The sequence below is a fragment of the Mustela nivalis genome, assembly GCF_964662115.1.
Source record: "Mustela nivalis genome assembly, chromosome: 9".
Taxonomy (NCBI): domain Eukaryota; kingdom Metazoa; phylum Chordata; class Mammalia; order Carnivora; family Mustelidae; genus Mustela; species Mustela nivalis.
This window is the reverse complement of record NC_139028.1, coordinates 22,806,139-22,827,874: the sequence shown is the minus strand read 5'-3', so window position 1 is coordinate 22,827,874 and position 21,736 is coordinate 22,806,139. Positions and strand designations below refer to the sequence as shown.

The following is a 21,736-nucleotide window of genomic DNA, read 5'->3' as shown; positions in this document are numbered from 1 at the left end:
TATTGGCTGAAATTCTATCCCCTCCTTCACCCCAGGCTTTTTTTTTTTTTTAAGATTTTTATTTTATTTATTTGTCAGAGAAATAGAGAAAGTACAGGCAGGTAGAGTGGCAGGCAGAGGCAGAGGGAGAAGCAGGCTCCCTGTAGAGCAAGGAGCCTGATGTGGGACTCGATCCCAGGATGCTGGGATCATGACCTGAGCTGTAGGCAGCCGCTTAACCAACTGAGCCACCCAGGCGTCCCGCTCTCTGGAATTCTATAAGGGACACGCAATACTGGTTTCTCTGGCCACCTTCAATTCAGTCCTGCTTCACCTGATGTGGACAATAAACAGGTGCACTGTCCTCCCCGCCCTGCACAAAAATGACCCAGATGTAACTCTCGCACTCACACATACACAGACCTTTATATAGTTAGTAGATTTGACTCAAGGTTTGTAGGAGTTATGTAGAATCCAAATGATTTAAAATTAAGTATTGGTGATACTGTTCTAAGAATTCTATCAATTCACTTTCCACCTTCCCACCTAGTACTTGGCTCTCTCCTTTGCCCTCCGCGACATCCAGTGTAGGTTGTAATTCTAATAACATCCACTTCATTGCCATTGTGTATTGTCATGCTGTGTCACAATCGCTTAGTTTTAAAGACTGTTCTCTAGAGATGGTGAGCATTTGGAAGCAACGTGAAGGCGGGCTCTGCACGGGTCTATTTCCATGTGGCGGGTAACTTTTGATATTAATTTTTTAGATCCTCCTTGCCATTTTCCCTCTCCCTTTCCTCTATTCTAGTAGACTGATAATTCCTGATCTTCCTTGCTTCTGGGAGGACGGAAACTGCGGGCCGTCCCCCAGTAGTCAGTACCCTCTTTTTCTTGTAGTATCTGAACCTTCAAGGTTTAACTGTGCACATACACATCCAGAATAAAGACATCTTCCAGCCTCCCTTGGAATTACATGTAGCCTTATGACCCAATTAAGTGCCTGAACATGTGAGCAGAAGCGATATCTCCAGGCACCGGGATGGTCTGCCTTTGATACAGGTCACAGATCCTGGGATCAAGCCTCACATCTGGCTCCCAGCTCAGCAGGGAGCCTGCTTCTCCCCCTTCTCCCTGCTCCTGTGCTCACTCTCTCTCTTTCTCACAAATAAATAAAACCTTTAAAAAAAATGCATACTTAAAAAAAAAAAGGTGGTATCTCCATCTTCCATTTCTTGTCCTTAAAAGGAAGGGGGCACTCCTCTCCCCTCCCCTTTTTCCCCTTCCTGCTGGCCAGATGTAGACCTAGGGGCATAATGGGGAGCTCTCTGGGATCATGAAGATAAGAACAATATCCCAAGGGGTGAGAGATCAGAAAGTCAGAAGTGTGAATCCCCAGCCCCATGCCAGCTGTGAAGCCCATGTTCAAAGTGGTGCATGACATAAAAATTAACTCCCAGGGCACCTGGGTGGCTCAGTGGTTTAAAGCCTCTGTCTTCAGCTCTGGTCATGATCCCAGGGTCCTGGGATTGAGCCCTGCAATGGGCTCTCTGCTCAGCAGGAAGTCTGCTCCCCCCGCACCCCGCTCTCTCTGCCTGCCTCTCTGCCTATTTGTGATCTCTGTCTGTCTAATAAATAAATCAAATCTTTTTAAGAAAATTAACTCCCATCTTGATTAAACCACTGTATTTTGGGTTATCCTTACTGTGTTAGTTTGCTAAAGGTACCATTACAAAACGTTACCACGTGGTTTAAGAATAGAAATTTGTTTTCTCACAGTTTTTGTTGTTGTTGTTGTTTTTATGTAGGCTCCGTGCACAGGGTGGAGCCCAACACGGGGCTTGAACTCCTGGCCTTGAGATCAAGAGACAGATGCTTAACTGACTGAGCCACCTAGATACCCCTATTTCCTCACAATTCTGCAGGCCGGAAGTCCGAGATAAACATCTGCAGGGTTGGTTTCTTTGAAGGCCGCCCTCTTTGCCTTGGAAAACGGCCATATTCTTTTAGTGTTTCCACATGGTCTTCTCTTTGTGCACATTATGTCTAGGTCCAACTCTCTTCTTGTGAGCTGAGCAGTCATTCCCGATTAGGACCCCCCTAAAGACTTCATTTTAACTTAATTACCTCTTTCAAGCCAGTCTGAGACACTAAAGGTTAAAATTTCCACAGACGAATTTTGAGGGGACACAATCCAAGCCCATAATACTCCTATCTTTTTCTTCCTGTCTTCTGTTTATCCCTGAGTGCGTATGCTAGGTGTCCTTGGAAGCACAGAGAGAGAGAGTCTTCTGAACTAAAAAGAGGTTCCCCTGAGCCAGAGAGGCAAATGGGAAGAACTACATCCCTCTCCCCAGTAGCCCCCCACACATGGCCAGGCATTGGACACAGAGCCTGAGTCCCAGGCACCCAGCAGAGCAGGACTAAGGGAGCCTCAGCAGCATGGGGAGCAGACTGACAGCTGCCAACAGGCACAGCCTCCGAGGGCCATGGCCTCCACGTGTGACCTGGGCCTTTGCATGACCTTGGCTCAGGAGGCTCCAAGATGATAAAGATGCCTTTCACCAGCCCAGAAGAATTGGAGCCAGAAAAATAAATACATCATTTCTTGCACATCTGAGTTAACTAACTAAAATCAGTGCAACTGGAAGCACCTGGGTGGCTCAGTCAGCTAAGCAACTGCTTTCAGTTCAGGTCATGACCTCAGGGTCCTGGGATCGAGTCTCGCATCAGGTTCTGTACTCAGCAGGGAATCTGTTTCTCCCTCTGCCTCTGCCCTTCCTCCTCCTCCCCTCTCTGTCCCTCAAATAAATGAATAAAATCTTTAAAAAGAAAAAAATCAGTGCACCTGTAGTCCCTGGCACCTAGCAGAGTATCTGATACAGAAAAGCATGCTTGAGAGATCAGAAGAGAAAAGGAAAATGGGAAGGAAAGAAGATACACAGGGAAAAGCCCAGACCAGCCCCTTGGTCCATTGCTAGCTTCTCCATCTCCCCAGCACCATGTGCTGCTTGCCTCTTCTGCACTCCATCTGGCATTCATCTTATCACGTGTCCTGCTTTCTTCTGTGTGGCTGTGCTCTGGCTTTCAAATCCCCACAGAGGATGACCAGCGGGAAGTGAAGAACCACGCCTTTTCACTCCCCCCACCATCCAGCACCCCACCACATCCCAGGTAGGCACTCAGCTGGTAGGGTTGTTTGTTTTTTTTTAAGTGAGTGGAATGGGCACCGGGTCAAGTCACTCAGAGTGGAGGCAGGTAGAATCACTTGGGAAAAGCCTCCTGCAGAAGAGAAACTAGGCTGGCTCCAGGAGGAGAGGGGAAGCATGGCTGGGAGCAGAGGGGCTGAGCAGTGCCAGCAGGAGGAGTGGCCGTGCCCCCAGCCCTCTCGAGAGCTGGCTCCCAGCTCACAGTGCCGTCCTCTTCCTGATCATGATTTATTCAACTGCAGCTGTGTCTGAAAATAGCTTAGGCAGGTGGCTTATTCTCAGAGGACGCAGCGTGTGGGCGGCCCTGGAGGGCAGCCTCGACATATAAACCCCGGCTAACCAGATCCTTTTACTTTGGTGGGCAGATGACACCTTACTTGGCCCATTGCACAGAGGACAACATGAGGCCAGAGGAATGACAGAGCTTACCCAGGGTTGCACAGGACCAAGAGTGGCTGGGGGAGAAAAGGGGAAAAGGGACTACCCTAGAGGAAAGAAAGCATTTGTCTTCTGGTCTGAGGGGGGCATATGGGTTGCAGTGGCCTAAGCTCCCCCCACCACCCCTGACCCAGCTTCCCTAGGGCATGCCCAGTGCTAGGAAAAGAGGTCCAGCCCAGCTGGAAGGAAGCAGCTGGATGGGACAGGAGAAAGTCATGCAGGAACTAAACCTCTGTTCCCTCATCATCTCTGGCACGCTCCCTGGCTCGGAAGCAAACCTAGACCAGCTGGGCCTCCATGTCCCCATCACTTAAAACAGGGCCACATCTCAGCTGTGCGTCTACGTCACATGGCAGAGAGGGCAGAGAGAAAGCGAGCTCTCCTGTCTCTTCATGGAAGAGCACTGAAATCGGAGGGCTCCACTATTATGACCTAACCTCCTAACACCATCACAACTGGAGATTAAGTTCCAACATAGAAATATTGAGGACACAAACTTCCCATGCATAGTCCTCTACCCCTTCTAGCCCCCCAAATGCATGCCCTTTTCACATGCAAAATGCATTCATTTCATCCTGGCAACCCCCAAACTCATTCATCCCAGCGTCCACCCTTTGGAGGAGCCCGCGGTCTCATCTGTCGCCGCAGTCGCATGCAGGGGAGACTGGAGGCGAGCTTCCCCTGAGCAGAACTGCTTCCCAGCTCTGAGCCCATGAACCCTAGTGACATGCTTCCCAAATACAACAGTGGGGCAGGCACCGGCACCAGACAGACATTCTTTTCCCAAAAGGGAGAAACAGGGAAGAAGGTAGCAGGTCTCAAGCAAGTCCAAAACCCACAGAACAAACGGCATGAGATCTGAAGACTGGAAAGCAATTGTCTTCGGCCAGATGTCCTTCCAGGGCCATAGCATTTGGGGGGGGGGTCACCCCCACGGTTTAGTGAGGAGCTACTTATGCTGAGGCCCTCTGCCAAGCGGGGATCACATCCCCAGAGCTGCCCAGCCGGCTCTCTGCCTTCTTGGAAGCTAGGCAGTTGCCCTGCTGACTCTTAAGTCGCCTTCAGAATCCTTCTTCCCAGCTGACAGTGTTTCTGCTGGAACAGTCTCATCTCAGTCCCTGTACTCTGTTGAGGTGGCTAATTAAATGGCTGGTTCACAGTCACACTACTCTCCTTATCCACGGGTCAGTTGGCTACAGCCTTAGTGCTCTCTTCCGAACACACTTTCTCTCTTCTCACAGTACAGACAGAATCTTTCAAATCTTTGTTTTGGTTTCTTTCTGCTTAACAATTTTGGAACCATCTTTCTCTCTTCTTGCACTTTACTGTAAGTGGTCAGGAAGAACCAGACAAACCTTTGTCAAGAAATCTCCTCAGCTAAATATCCAATTTCATTGCAATTTCATTGCACCCAAGTCCTACACTCTAGAAAACACTAGAACACAAATACAATTCAGCCAAGTTCTCTGCCACTTTATAACAAGGATGGCCTTTTCTCCACTGTCACATAACATGTCCCTCCTTCCCATCTGAGGCCTTAACCAGAATGGCCTTTACCATCCCATTTCTACCAACAATCTGTGCTTGATCACTTATGTATTCTCTAAAAAGATGGACATTTTCAGAGCGCCTGGGTGGCTAGTTAAGTGTCTGACTCTTGATTTTGGCTCCAGTCATGGTCTCAGGATCCTTGGATCAAGCCCCACAGGGGGCTCCTCGCTCAGTGCAGAGTCTGCTTAAGATTCTCTCCCTCTTCCCCACCCTCTCCCTCTTCTCCTCCCCCTCCACGCCCATGTTTGCTCTCTCTTTCTCTCAAATAAATCTTTTTTTAAAAGATTTTATTTATTTCTTTGAGAGCGAGCGAGCACAGGCAAGGGGAAAGAGCAGAGGGAGAAACAGACTCCTTGCTGAGTAGGAAACCTGACACGGGGCTCGACCTCAGGATCCCCAGACAGTGACTTGAGCCAAAGGCACATACATGCTTGACTGACTGAACCGCCCAGATACTCTTCAAGTAAATAGATAAACCTAAAAAAAAAAAAAAAAAAAAAAAAGGATGTTTTCTCTTGGCACTCTCCTCTTTTCTTCCAGAACTCTCTCCAGAACCTCTCCTCAGAGCCCCATGACAACAGTATGGTCCTCTTCAAGTATATGCACTTCAAAACCCTTCTAGTTGCAAAGCCACTTGCACATTTTCAGGTCTTTGTTCTAATGGCACCTACTTTTGGAAGAGCCATCTGCTCTCCTGAGCTCACCAACAAAGGCTAATCTCTTCTAGAAACAACAGAATAGATGCACCTAGAAATCTTCTTTTACCAGCTACTGGAGCATCCTGGAGCCCAAACTGACACATGAAATTAACCATCAAATACTCCATGCCATGCTGATCCTTTAAATAAAAGAACAGTCTGGGGGAGCCCAGGTGGCTCAGTGCATTAAAGCTCTGCCTTCAGCTCAGGTCATGATCCCAAGCTCCTGGGACAGAGCCCCGCATCAGGCTCTCTGCTCAGCAGGGAGCCTGCTTCCCCCTCTCTCTCTGCCTGCCTTTCTGCCTATTTGTGATCTCTGTCTGTCAAATAAATAAATAAAATCTTTAAAAAATTAAAAAAAGAAAGAAAGGACAGTCTAGCTGGGGAAAAAGAAGCACGAATCACAAGTAAGTGACTTACACTAGACTTCTAATGGCATTGCATTCAATGGCACATTGCTCTAGAAATGCACTGGTGAAGGGCTTTGGGGGTGCCTGGAACTGAATGCACTAAGGAAGGCTCATCATGGGCAAGACCTCTGAGCTGAGCCCAAGGAGTTGTAGGCAGAGACAGAGCAGAAAGACAAGCTCTGTGGGAGAGGGAGTGATGAAGGCACCAAGTAAGGAAGAAGGTGGCCAGCAAGAGGAGCTGTGGGTCAGGAACACAGCCTACCCTGCTGGGAGGAAGGAACAGGCTGGGAGAGGAGGCCAGAAAGGTGCCCAAGCCAGTGCATGAAGGAATTTGGATATTTACCAAGAAGCCTAGCAGGTTCCAAACATTTATTTAACATAAGAATTTTTTTTTTTTTTTTTTTTTTTTTTTTTTTTTTTTGGTAACGGCCTTCATTTTTTAGAGAAGTTTTGGGTTCAGAGCAAAGTTGAGAAGACACAGATTTCCATATACTCCCTGCCCACTACTACACACTCAGAGCCTACCTTATTATCAAATTCCCACACCAGGGTAGCACATTTCTACAAAGGATGAACCCATGTTGGCCCATCATTATCACCTGAAGTCCATAGCCTACGCCAGGTTTCACTCTTGTGTGCACTCTATGGGTTCTGACAGATGTACAATGACTTGTGTCCACTACTGTAATATCACACAGTAGTTTCACCGCCCTAAGCTCCTTCATGCTCTACCTACTCATCAGCCCCTGGAAACTGCCCATCTTTTTACTGTCTCCATAGTTTTGCCTTTTCAGGAATGGTACATGGTTGGGATTATGCACTATGTTGCCTTTTTAGATTGGCTTCTTTCACTTAGTAATGTGCCCGCAAGGTTCCTCCATGTCTTTTCTTGGCTAGATAATCAATTTTTTTAAACACTGAGTGATATTCCATTGTCCTCTTTTAATGTTAAAATATTCTGAAGATTCCACTAACATAAAAAACATATCTTTAGAATCCATAGATACAAAAACTATGATGAATCCAACAAGGCTTTGTTTGTATTATTAGCTATATTGGCCTCAAGTAAATTATTCATATCTCATAGTTTTCATGCTAAATAAAGATCAAAATGGCAGTGTTTAGGGAGTGTGTGCATGGACTCACAGATCCCAGGGATTGGTGGCATAGAGCTGGGGATGCTATAGGTATTGGATTGCTATCTAAGGATTTTGGTAGGGCACAGGACTAGTGAGATTTGCATTTTTACAAGATCATTCCAGCTAGTTGCATTGTAGGATGGACTCTAGGACTCTCCTCCTGAGACAAGTCTCCAAATACCAGAAAGTCTAGAATCCAAATTTGGGTTTCAGGATCACAGCGCTAGACACCTACTTCAGAGAAGACCAGATTCTGCAGAGGCCTCAGAATCAAGTCAAGGCCATGACAAGATCATCCTGAAGAGAAGATTCAAGGTAGAGAAGCAAGCTGGTGTCATACAGCTATATCTTCTCTCAACTCTCAGTGATATACCTTCACCAAGCCATTTAAGAACAACCCTTCCCTCTAGAATTCATTTCAGAGCATGACTTGCTGAAGAGATTGGGGTTCCAGGACAGAGAGTCCAAATTTGCTTTCAAAACTGAAGATCTAATTACCCTGTCCAGATTTAAAACACACACACACACACACACACACACACACATAAAACAAAAACAAAAAACCTGATGAGGCCTTGGAACAAAAATAAGACCAGGAACACAATCTCTGAGATGAGAGGGTTCAAGGTACAGCAGTTACACAAAATGGCACCAACCTTACCAATGGCCATCTGATTTCTCTGGACCCAGGAGGAGGCGAGTTCAGTGTGTCTGATGCTGTCACTCTGGGCATCTCTCTCTCTCTCTTTTTGCATCTTCACCCTTCCCCTGGACTGCAAGCTAAACCTTCTGGAGACCACAGGAAGGATTCCAGGAGCCACAGACATGGAGAAACACTGCAAGAGGCACCTCACAGCCCTATCGACCTAGCCTGACTCTTGAGTTGGGCAGAGCTCAAGGACAGTGCAAACAAAATTCATGCACACTGTTTTCCAATCAGGACAGTCATCACTGATTCAGGCAAAAATCATTAGTGGGTGTTAAAACCTTCAAATGAATGTCTGATGAGTAACAAGATATACATCACCCCAAGACCTCCACAAAGATGACTTATTAATTACAAAAAAAGAAAGAAAGAAAGAATAACCATGACAGTTATGCAACAGAGAAACCTGGCAGGCTCCACCTCAACCAAGTGATCAGAATTTATTTCACCGGTAACAGAGCAAACTGACATGAGCTGCCTCCTGAGATGACAGGCTGAGCTGGGCACTGTATCACTTCTTTGGTATTACTGCCCAAACTGCATATGTGACATCTGATTATGAGCAAACACCAGAAAAATGGAGTTACAGCCTTGGACTCTTTAAAAAATAAATTGAATAATGAAAATGCAGACAGAGAGAAGGTAGCCAAGGAAAGAACTAGAAAGTTCAGTCTGTAAAGTGTTCTGTTCCGATGTAGTGTGTGCTGCCTTCTCTGCAGAGGGGTGGGGGAAAGGATATAATCCAAGACCTCTTTATGCCTAAAATTTCTCTCTGTAAGTGCTCAGTATACTCATAACGCTGGGTGTCTCTGGGGAAGGGAACTGGAGAACTGGACCGTGAGAGAGCCTGGCTTTTCACTTCAATCATGTCATCCTATTTGAATGCTTTAAATAATTTCAGCGTGTTATTTATTCAAAGGTTTTTTTAAAAAAAGATATTTATTTATTTGAGAGAGAGAGTAAGAGCACAAGCAGAGGGTGGGAAGAGGCAGAGGGAAAAGCAGGCTCCCCATTGAGCAGGGAACCTCATGCAGGTCTGGATCCCAAGACCATGAGTGAACTGAAGACAGATGCTTAACCAGGCGCGCTGAGCCAGCCAGAAGCCTCTCAAAGGGTTTTTTTTTTTTTAACTCAACCTAAAAAGGTAGCTATCAGACAAGTAGAAAAAAACAAACATATTATGAGTATATGTTATATGATTCCATTTACATAAATTGTAAAACTATGTAAATGTCAAAATAAATAGTCAAAATAAATAAAAGGAGGACTAGGAGACTCACATTTCCCGATTACAACACTTACTCAAAGCTACAGTAATAAATACAGTGTGGTAGGACACATGGGTGGCTCAGTCAGTTAAGTGTCTGCCTTTGGCTCAGGTCCCACATCAAGCTCCCTGCTCAACACTGAACCCACTTCTCCCTCTGCCTGCCACTCCCCCTGCTTGTGCACTCTCTCTCTCTGACAAATAAATAAAATCCTAAAAGAAAAAAAAATACAGTGTTGTGTTAGCATAAAGACAGACATACAGGCCTATGGAATAGAACTGAGAGTCCAGAAATAAGCCTGTGGCCAATAATAAATCTGTGGCCAATTAATTTTCAACAGGAGTGCCAAGACTCGTCAATGGGGAAAAAGATTCTCTTCAACATATGGTCTGAGGCAACCAGACAGCCACAGGCAAAAAACAAGGTCTGTTCCCTCCACCATACCATATGCAAAAATTAATTCAAAATGGATCAACCTAAATATAACCTAACTGAAAACTTTCACAAGATACCATAAGGTTAAATCTTCATGAACCCCAGATTCAGCAATGAATTCTTAGATACAATAGCAAAAGCATACATAACCAGAGAAAACTTAGGTAAATTGGAATTCATCAAAATTAAAAACCTTCAGTCATTAAATGGTATCATCCAAAAAGTGAAAAGATAACCTAGAGAATGGTAGAGAGGACTTGGAAATCATACATTTTTAAAAGGTCTAATAGCCAGAACAAATAAAGAATTCAATAAACAACAAGACAAACAGCCCAATTTTAAAATAAGCAATGGACTTGAATAGAAGTCAAAGTCAAAATAAATAAATCTTCATTTCTTCAAAGAAGATCTACACATGGCCAATAAGCATATAAAAAGATGCTCAACATAACTAATCATTAGGGAAATGCAAATCAAAAGCATCATGAGAAACCACTTCACATCCATAGGATGCCTTTAATTAAAAAAAAATTAAAAAATAACAAAACACAGAAAGTAAGTGTTAGCTGGGACACAGAGAAACTGGAAACCTTGTATGTTCCAGGTGGGAATGGAAAGTGCTGCGGCCTCTGTGGAAAACAGCGTGGCAGTTCTTTGGAAACTTAAACATAAAACTATCATATGATCCAGCAATTCCACCCCTAGGAATGAACCCAAAAGAGTTGAAAACAGATATTCAGACAAATACTTCTACAGGAACATTTACAGCAGTGCGATTCACAAAATTTAAAAGGTAGGAACAACTCAAATGCCTATCAACAGATGACTGGATAAGTGAAAGGTGGTGTAGCCATACAACAGATTATTCACCTATAACAAGGAATAATGGGCCAACACCTGTTATCACATGGATAAGGTCTGACAACATTACACTTAAGTGAAAGAAGCCAGACACGGAAGGTCACGTGTTGCCATACAGTTCCATTTCTTTCAAGTGTCTTGAATAGGTAAATCCCAAGAGAGAGAGTATACTGGTGTTAGCCACAGGCTGGGGGCAGGGAGAACAGGAAATGACTGTTGAATGGGTACAGTTTCCCTTTGGGGAGATGAGAATGTTCTAGAACTTGATATAGGTGGTCATTCACATAGCACTGTGAGTGTATAAAATGCTGCTGAATTGTACACTTTAAAATGGTTGATTTTATGTTGTGTGAATTTCAGCTCAATTTAAAAAAAAAGAAAATGAAGAAAAAGATGTCAGGCTGCCCTTGAGCTGGGGGCAGTGCCTGGAAGGAGCCCAAGGGCAGCTTCCAGTAGGCTGGGCTCTGGTTGCACTTGAGTGTGAACTCAGCCACCTATATCCTGATGACGTGTGCTGTGACCTCCATGCATTTTATTACAGTAGCAGGAAGCTTCGATTCATACTCTTTAAAAAGGGGAGTTCTTCTTGCCACATTTAAGATGGTGAACCAAATTTTGTCTGGTGACAAGGGCAAGATAAGGTTGATGCAAGCAAGGTGAATTGTGCAAATGCAGGGTCAGATTCTGCCTTTGTTTCAAAGCATTGCATTTGTTATGTTTTTTGAAGTACTGCCATTAAAATAACATTTATCTTGGGTTTTTTGGCATCCTCTTAAATGCTGCACCCCTCATTAGCCCTTCACTCACCTCACTTTAGCCCCACCCGGCCCTAAATTTCAACCTGGCACCCTCAGTAAACCAAGGGAGATGCAGTCAGAATCACAAGGGCAACCTACCCTCATCTGCCTTTCACTGGCTCCAACCCAAAATGCACAGACCCACAAACACAGGTGGTGCTCGGCCTCAGGTGGCACAGATAAGACCCCTGCCCTTCTCCCTGACACTCCACCAAGCCTCCTGACCCCTCAGCTTCTGGGTCCCTGAGAGGGGGCAGTACGTAGCAGGCAGGGACCCCATGGCTCCATGCTGCCTGCTAAGAAGCTAGATACAAGGTAGTAGCCAGTGTCCATCATGGGGAAATCTCAGAAGGACCCTAATAAGTGAGCATGTCCCATCCCCATAATCATTAGCCACATTCACTTCTGGAAGTGTTGCTTTGTTCTTTGTTTTCTGAGGGGGCAAAAGTAGGCACACGTGTCTTGAATATGCATATCAGGAGACAAGACAGAGGATGTGACATTACTTCTCCAGTACTCTTTCTTTCTCTTGTACTTCTGGAAATTCACTTATGAGATCAGACCCTCCCATCATGAAGAAAATTGTTAAGACGATGTCACTTCCCCTTGGACGTCCAAGGAAATTTTTAAACACAGATATTTATGAAGCAGTATATTTTTTAAATGCAGCAAAATAGAGATTGCTCCAAAGAATGTGGTATTTTCTAGCATTTAATAATTTAGTGTATCCTATCAAGTTAGTAAAGGTATACTATATAGAAAGAAAACAAAGTTTTTAAAACCGTATAACAGAAAACCTACAAAATTGATACCTACATCTATATGAACATGCATGTGGTATATACACTTTGTCTTAAAATGAGACCAAATTCTAGAACAACACAGTCCAATAGAAATTTCTGTAATGATGGAAATATTTTCTATTTTCACCATCCAACATGGTAGCCGTGAGCCACAACTGGCTATCGAGAACTTGAAAGGCAGCTAGCCTGAGTGAGGAACTGAATTTCTAATTCTGTTTCATTTTAATTAGCTTGAATTTAAATTAATTTAAATAACCACATGTATTGTACTGTATTAAACAGCACATATCTATATAGCATTTTGAAAACATTCGATTCACTCAACATTTGGTTGGCAAGGTCTTTCCAATTCAATAAATGCGTTTCTCAAACACTAGTACCTATGTACATGGTAACACAAATAGATCACAAAATATGATGGAAAACTAGACTATAACTAGCCTAAAACTAGACTAGACTAAAACTAGCCAATAACAGTAGCATCAAAAGTACAGAATACATTTGAAGACCATACATGACCCAAATTTAAAAACTGAGAATATCTAAGGTATTTTCCAAGAAGAAGATTAGAAACAGTGGCCTAAAGCATTGAAACCCAGGAAGCCAGAAGAATAAAATAAAGCAAAGGCACTAATAATCAGGAAACTGACCAGAGATCATGTGGGCGGGACATGAGGCTAGCTCTCCTTTAAAGAGGAGAGTCAGAGAGACATTTCTGGAGAGACCAAATTTTCCACCGACATCTACAATTGAAAGTGAATGAAATATGTGAAGATACAGGTTTATCAGTTGCTGCCATTTGAGACCAGAGAATTCTTTGCTGTGGGAAGGCTCCGGTCATTGGGAAATGTTCCACAGCATCACAGCCTCTCTGCCCACCACATGCCAGCAGCCCCTCCTCTTCCCCCAATTGTGACAACCAAAAGCATCTCCAGATGTGGCCAAATGTCCCTGGGGAGATTGGAGGGGAGAGGAAGGAGGGGGAGTAACCCCAGAAGAGAACCGCTTGTCTAGACAAAGAGTAAATTCAAGCGCCATGAGGTGAGACAAAGTGGAAATATCCCAGAACCAAAAGAGAAACTGTCAAGTATGACTCTGGCGAGAAAGGTGACGCTAGGTAAGGCCTCGCATGTAGGGCTTCCAGCAATCTCTTATAGGAATTTGGGTTTTATTCTAAGAGAATGGAGAAAACATGGATCCATTGAAGGGTTTTAAAGAGGTGCAGGACATGACTTACTCCGTGTTTATAAAGACCACTGATTTGGAGAATGTTCTGCAAGGGACACAAGGGCATTCATTTTGCAGAAAGAACAGCGTTGAACAGTTCAGCCTCTTACCTGTCAATGGGCTTCTCTGTGCCTCCTTTTCCTCATTTATAAAACGGACATAATAGTACACATACCCTGTCAGAAACACAAGAAGTAACAAGAGTTGGTGACAATGTGGAGAAAAAGGAACCCTCATGCACTGTTGGTGGGAATGCAAATTGGTTGCAACCACTGTGGAAAACAGCACGGAGGTTCCTCCACAAATTAAAAATTAGAGGGGCAACTGGGTGGCTTATATGGTTAAGCATCTGCCTTCAGATTAGGTCATGATCCGAGAGTCCCGGGATCAAGCCCCACATCGGGCTCCCTGCTCAGCAGGAAGTCTGTTTCTCCCTCTGCCCCTCACCCGACTCTGCCTCTCTCTCAAATAACTAAATAAAACTTTTTTTAAATTTTTAAAAATAGAACTACCCTATGATCCACTAATTCTACTACCAGGTATTTACCCAAAGAAAAGAAAAACACTCATTCCAAAAGGTATATGTACCCCTAGGTTTATTGCAGCATTATTTACAACACTCAAGATATGGAAGGAACCCAAGTATCCATCCATAGACAAATGGATAAAGAAGAGGTATATACACAGAATAGAATATTACTGAGCCACAAGAAAAGAATGAAATCTTGCCATTTGCAACAACATGGATGGAGCTAGAGGGTATAATGCTGAGTGATGGAAGTCAGAGAAAGACAAATACCATATGATTTCCAAATGTGGAATTTAAGAAACAAAACAAACAAACAAATGAAGAAGAAAGACACAAATGAAAAAATACTCTTAACTACAGAGAACAAACTGGTGGTCACCAGACGGGAGGTGGATGGGAGGTGTGGGGACAGATGAAATAGACAAAGGGGATTAAGAGCACACCCATCTTTTTTTTAACTTAGAGAGTTATTTTTTAAATAAACATATAACATATTTTTTTCATTTTTAATGTTATTTATTTTAATTCCAGTATAACTAACATCAGTGTTATATTATTTTTATTTTTTTTAATAAACATATAACATATTTTTATCCCCAGGGTACAGGTCTGTGAATTGCCAGGTTTACACATTTCACAGCACTCATCATAGCACATACCCTCCCCAATGTCTATATCCCGACCACCCTCTCCTGTCCCCCCTCCCCCCAGAAACCCTCAGTCTGTTTTTTGAGATTGAGTCTTTTATGGTTTGTCTCCCTCCCAATCCCATCTTCTTTCATTTTTTCTTTTCCTACCACCCCCCCCCACATTGCATCTCCACTTCCTCGTATCAGAGAGATCATATGATAGTTGTCTTTCTCCGATTGGCTTATTTCACTAAGCATAATACCCTCTAGTTCCATCCACGTTGTCACAGATGGCAAGATTTCATTTCTTTTGATGGATGCATAGTATTCCATTGTGTATATATGCCACATCTTTTTTATCCATTCATCTGTTGATGGACATCTAGGTTCTTTCCATAGTTTGGCTATATTGTGGATATTGCTGCTATAAACATTTGGGTGCACGTGCCCCTTCGGAGCACCACATTTGTATCTTTAATCCTAAAGATATACCCAGTAGTGCAATCACTGGGTCATAGGGTAGCTCTATTTTCAGTTTTTTTTGAGGAACCTCCACACTGTTTTCCAGAGTGGTTGCACAAGCTTGCATTCCCACCAACAGTGCAGGAGGGTTCCCCTCTCTCCACATCCTCGCAAGCATCTGTCATTTCTCAACTTGTTAATTTTAGCCATTCTGACTGGTGTGAAGTGATATCTCATCATGGTTTTGATTTGTATTTCCCTGATGCCAAGTGATGTGGAGCATTTTTTCATGTGTCTGTTGGCCATCTGGATGTCTTCTTTGCTGAAATATCTGTTCATGTCCTCTGCCCATTTCTGTATTGGATTATTTGTTCTTTGGGTTTTGAGTTTGCTAAGTTCTTTATAGATTTTGGACACTAGCCCTTTATCTGATATGTCGTTTGCAAGTATCTTCTCCCATTCTGTCAGTTGTCTTTTGGTTTTGTTCACTGTTTCCTTTGCCAAAGAGCACACCCATCTTGATGAACACTGAGAAACGTATAAAATTGTTGAATCATTACATTGTACACCTAAAACTAATGCAACACTGTACGTTAATTATATTGGAATAAAATAAGTAAAGCAATAAATAATTTTTTTGAAAGCAAGTAAAATGATAATAGTAGTAGTGGCAGCACACACACCCTGAGGGTGATTTTGAGAATTAAAAGGAACTAGGAGTTATGATACACTTAGAAAGGTTCCTAGCACATAGTAAGTGCTTTATAAGCCATTTACTTTTTTTTTTTTTAATTAACATATGTGTCATTTGCCCCAGGAGTACAGGTCTGTGAATCACCAGTAAGCCCTTTACTCTTATGATGACTGCATTCATCTGGGTGAAAGGTGATGTAAGCTTTGAGTGGTGGCTTATGTCTACAGAAGGGCTGTAGCTGTAGAGTACTGTAGAGTTAAAAGGCTTAACTGAAGATGCTAAAGCTTGGAGAGAAGTGGGCAAAAATGATGGGCGAGTGGGTTGATGGGCGGGTGAGTGGGCAGGGAGGGAAAGGAAGTAATTGCGGATAACTTCAAGGTTTTGGGCTTAGGCAATTGTGTAGATGGGGGTCCCCTTTATGCAGTGGACAAGATAAGACATTGCTGTGGAAAATCTGAGGTGACCGAGGAAACTCAAACGCCACCTGGGAGAGTAGGGAAAACTTAGCTTTATTAACACCAGTGGGCTCAGCAGGATTCCTTCCCAAAGACTGAGCATCCTAAAGGGTTAAGAGTAAGTTTTTATGGTTATGGGTAATGGGGGATGGTAATGGGGTGTTTTCCAGGTCTCTCAAGGCCCAGTCACTTTCCCAGTCTCTCAAGGCCAAATGGCCCTTTCATTTGGAAGTATAATCTATGTGGAGGTGTCTCAGGAGAGTGTGGGGGGACTATTTCTTTTTCTTTTATTCAAACAGGACTGGGCTTCTGGTCTTTTTCTTCTATCTCAGCAGGAGCAATGACTTGTTATCTTAGTCAAATGGGATGGCTATTTGGTCTTTTCTTGGCCTTAACAGGAGCAAAGAGGAGCCAGGGACCAAAAGGGGCTGGAACGGAGAGTCTCTATCCCCTTCAACATAATGGATTTGAGACCATCATGTGAACATATTAATAAGACTGAGAGACTGGAGGCAGGAGACCAGCCAGCAGGCTACTGCAACAGTCCAAGCAAGAGAAGGTGAGTATTAGGCTAGCACTGTGTCAGTAAGACTAAAGAGGAAGAGCTGGCTCCCAGGAGTATTTTGCAGGTAGAATTCAAGTTTGGACGAGTGACTGGATAGGGGGGTGAAAGCAGGAAAGGGTGATGCCTAGGATTTGGGCCGAGAAAGATTTTGTGCTTGGAGTCACCCTCACCCCCAGGTCTACCCATTCCTCCAATAACTCCTAGAAGGCTGAATGAATGAGATCTGTTGATTCCCACCCAGAGAAGCTAAAATACATGCTTTTCTACACACTGCACTTTGGAAAAAGAATACCTATCAACATTCTCTGCCTTTCCTTCCTGCCAATGAGCAGCAGAAATGCCTCCAACATAAAGAATATGTTTCAGATTTTTTTTTTCCTTTTCCGTATCTAAGTGTTGAATTTCTCTTCCCTTTGGAGAAGCCTGACCCAGAGTAGCTACAGGATGCTGCATTTACATGCAGCTCTATTGGCTGAAGCCAGCTGGCAAGGAGTGCTGGGTAACTGTCAGCCTCTTCAGACAGAGTTAGGAATATTATGAGCTTGTAAATCAGGAGACAGCAGCTTGCTTACAAAGCAGCTTTGCCCAAGAAGATGGGTCCTGAATTTGGAAAGTTGAGATAGAAGTGGCTCCAGACAGCTGTGGGATCTCTGCCTCCCCCTTTTCTTTTTCCAAAAGCCAATTAAAAAAAAAAAAATGCTAACTCTATTCACATTCCACAAGGATGAGTCTTGTTTATCCCTAGGCACAGATGTACCTGCCAAAAAAACTGCTAATTCGTTTTCCCTTTCATGGAGAGACTGAGTCAGGACTCAGGGGGGCTATTCTCACCTCTCAGGCAGCCCTTTCTGGCCCTCCCCTGACTTCATGCAAACTGAGAAGAACTGAACTTGGCCAAGCCAAAACCCTGAGCTTGAGCCCAAAAACCCAAGCAGCCCAACAGCCCATTCTCTCCAGCGTCTCTGCCAGGGGCTGATGCACAGAAGGCAGGCGTGAGCAAGATCTTTTGGGCAGGCAGGTCCTAGCCTTCAGGAGAGACTCTAACCCTATTCTTTAGAAACTAGCAACCCACCTCTCCACCTTTAACCACCCTTAAGAGAAGAGGGAGCCACCAGCAGTTTATCCCACTCTTATAAGGTTCCTCTGCTTTATATCTTCAATCTCTTCCTACTCACTCCCAACCCATAACTGTATTAATCAAGTCTTTTATGTTCTGTATCCTGATGCTTCTACATCTGGGGTGACTACTTAACCCAGGGTCAACTGATTCCTAGAGACTGATGCACCATTCACCTACAAGGGCATCTTTCAATGCAAACCAGCCAATCTAATTTAATCTATCTAATTTACCAGTCGAACTTAGCTAACCCATCTGCTCTGACAGTGCCCACATCCTCAACCTCCTCCTTTAGCAAGCTCTCATGCTCCAGGCCACTAGCCACCTGCCCTAATCATCATAAGGCCAGGTACCAGCCAAACAGAGTCACTCCTTTCAGAAGCCACTGAAATTATTCAAACTAGCCAATCCTAAACCTGCTTATCTTGCCTCACCCATTCTTTCCTATAGAAACTCCCTCTCCCGATTCTGCATCCTGACCAAGCCCAGTGCTTCCCAGTCAAGCCCCCTATGGATCACGTGTCCCTCTTCTTAGGATCTGTGGATATAACAAACTACCTTTTTAATGACAGTCATTTCCTGATCTGTTGGCCTTGCCATACGTAATAAAACTTATTATTTTTAAACAATGACCTCAGACTTCAGCTCTGACCTGCTTCTGGAGTTGTCCTCATTGGGTGACCTCCTTGTTGCTAATTCTAATGGATACGATTTAGTCTTTACTTGACACCCTGAGTGCTCCCTCACTGAAACATGCCCATTTCTATGGTATATCCTTCTCCTGGTTCTCCTAGCCTTCTGGTACTCCCTTCCTTAATTATCAATGCTCCTTCAGATGCTGCCTTAGGTTCTGTTTTCTCTTGGGTCTACATGGCTCCCTGGGTGCTCGTTATCACCAATTGGCCAACACCTGCCAGATATCTACCCTCTACTCAGACCTCACTCCTCAGCCCCAAACTGGACCTCTCCACAAGGATGGCCCACAGGTACTTCAAGCTCAGCATGGCCAACAACAAATTCATGATCTTTTGCCCCAAAGCTGCTGCATCTCATCCTCCAGAGAAGCTACACCAGAAACCTGGGAGTTCTTGTAATCCTCACCAAACACATCCAGGAAGTGCATAGGTATTATGAATTCTCCACATGGGTCTCCCTCACCTGTCCTAGCTCCTCCATCTCCTCTAGTCCTGCCCAATTTCAAAGCCCTCAGGCCCCTCAACCGAGCTCCTATGCTCTCAGTTGCTCTATACCTACTCTGTGCACTCTTCCAATCCCACAGTCACTCTGGTCTCCACTCATCTCTCCCAAATGCAAGTCTCATCATGCTTCCCCCCTTTTTAGAGCCTTTCACGGTCCCCTACTGCTTACTGGATAAAATCTTCAGCCTTATACATCCAGTCTCTTGTGATCTGGGTCCTTCTACCTCCCCAACCATATCTCAGGTTCTACCCTCTCCTCCTACTCCAAGCTTGAGCCACACAGAACTTCAGAATATGCAATTCCCCAGAAACACTTCCCTCTTTCATGCCTTTGCTTCTGAGACTCCCTCTGTTGTGAGTGTCTTTCTACTTCTTTCCAGAAAAACAACCACTGCTTTCTCCCAAACTCTCCTTGGAAATCCCTCATTTTCCTGCCCCATAGGAAGCACCTACAATACTTGATAGCTCTTATTTTTATGTTCATTTTAAAATATTTGTTGAGAGGCGCCTGGGTGGCTCAGTGGGTTAAAGCCTCTGCCTTCGGCTCGGGTCGTGATCCCAGGGTCCTGGGATCGAGCCCCACATCCAGCTCTCTGCTCATCAGGGAGCCTGCTTCCCCCTCTCTCTGCCTGCCTCTCTGCCTACTTGTGATCTCTGTCTGTCAAATAAATAAATTTAAATATATATGTATATATATTTGTTGAATAATTAAAATGTCAAAAATTAAAGACAGTGGGGAGCAAGATGGCAGAGGAGTAGGAGGCCTAAATATTATTGGGTCCCAGGAATTCAGCTAGATAGTTATCAAACCATTCCAAACACCTACAAACTCAACAGGAGTCGAAGAGAAGAAGAACAGCAATTCTAGGAACAGAAAAGCAACCACTTTCTGGAAGGTAGGATGTGCGGAGAAGTGAATCCGAGGTGATATACAGGAAGATAGACCACGGCAGGAGGTGCCAGCCCCCAGCAAGCAGTGGAGCAGCAGAGCACAAAATCAGAACTTTTAGAAGTCTTCTCCACTGAGGGACGTCACACCTAAGCAGTGTGGGGGTGGGGGGTAACCCTTGCAGGGACAGTGTAGAGTCAGGACCCTCAGGTTCACAGAAAGACCGTGTCTGAGTGCAGCAGAGCTCCCAGGTATCAGAGCGGGGAAGCCAACTATAGAGACTGAGCTGAGGAGTGAGCTCTCAGCTCAGGGTTACCTTAAACTGTGATCTGCGGCACAGTTGGGCCACTGCTCTTCAAGCAGAGACCCCAGAAGTAGTAGATCCAGGGAGACCCCCTCCTTCTTCCTCTGGGAGGAGTGGTACAGGAGTGCACGGCAGGAATCTGCTGGGTTTGGAAACTCCAAATAGGGCCGTGAGCCAGAGATAGAATGCTGGGTCCCAGGTCAGATGAGCTCGGAGTGCTACTGGAGACCAGGGAGATAGGAAGGATTGACTGTTTTTCTGTGAGGGCACACTGAGGAGTGGGACCCTGAGATCTCAGCTCCTCCAGGGCAGGAGATTGGGAGGCTGCCATCTTCATTCCCGTCCTCCAAAGCTCTACAGAAAGCAATCAAGCAATCAGGAAACAAAAGCTCCAAGAGCAAACCCAGGCCGAGCCCATTGCTTAGCCTGGCCCCTGGCAAGGGCAGTGCAATTCCGCCTCAGGCAAAAACGTTTTGAGAATCACTGCAACAGGCCGCCTTCCCCGAGATCAACAAGAATATCCAGCCAAGACCAGTTCGATAAGAACTGCAAAACTTCAGAGCTACTGGAATACAGCACATAGAATTCATGGCTTTTTCCCCATAATTCTTTAGTCTTTCAAAGTTAAATTTTTTTAATTTTTTTTCTTATTCTATTTTTTAAATTTTCCTCTTTCCTATTTTAACATTTTTAACTATTATATCTTATCAATCTTTTCAAAAATCTTTTTAAATTTTCATTGTTATAGTCATATCCTATCCCTTCATTGTATTTAACCTTATTTTCTGTATACATATAGGTTTTTCTTTCTTTAAAATTTTGGGATACAGTTTCTTCTAACAGATCAAAAGAAACCTCAAATCTAGGACATGGCTTTGTTCTATTCTCCAGTTTGATCACATTTTTTCCTCTTTTTGTTTCTTTTTTCGACCAACTTCTTATCAATTCCTTTTTTTAGAATCTTTTTAAATTTTCACCTTTATAGTCATATTCCATGCCTTCAACACATTTACCCTTATTTTGGGATATATATAAGTTCTTTCTTTAAAATTTTGGGAGGCAGTTTCCTCTAACAGACCAAAACACACCCAAAATCAAGTGTGTGGCTCTGTTCTATTCACCAGTCTAATATATATATGTTTCTTTTCTTTTCTTTTCTTTTCTCCTTTCTTCTATCCCCTCCCTCCCAGTTTCGGGTCTCTCCCAATTTGGTTAGTGTATATTTTTGTGGGGTAATTGCTACCCTTTTAGTATTTTGTTCTCTCATTCATCTAGTCTTATCTGGATAAAATGACAAGGCGGAAAAACTCACCTTGGAAAAACAACAACAACAACAACAACAACAAGAGGCAGTACCAATAGCTAAGGACCTAAT

At 44.0% G+C, this 21,736-nt stretch overlaps 1 long non-coding RNA gene across 2 annotated transcripts in view; it reads right to left on the bottom strand.

Moving 5' to 3' along the window:
• LOC309840968 overlaps positions 1–21,736 on the bottom strand; it is a 215,419-nt gene that overhangs the window by 160,779 nt on the left and 32,904 nt on the right. For both annotated transcript variants that reach the window (XR_014298872.1, XR_014298873.1), the window contains exon 2: positions 13,629–13,694. This is a non-coding gene — a long non-coding RNA (uncharacterized lncRNA). The remainder of the gene's footprint in view (positions 1–13,628; positions 13,695–21,736) is intronic.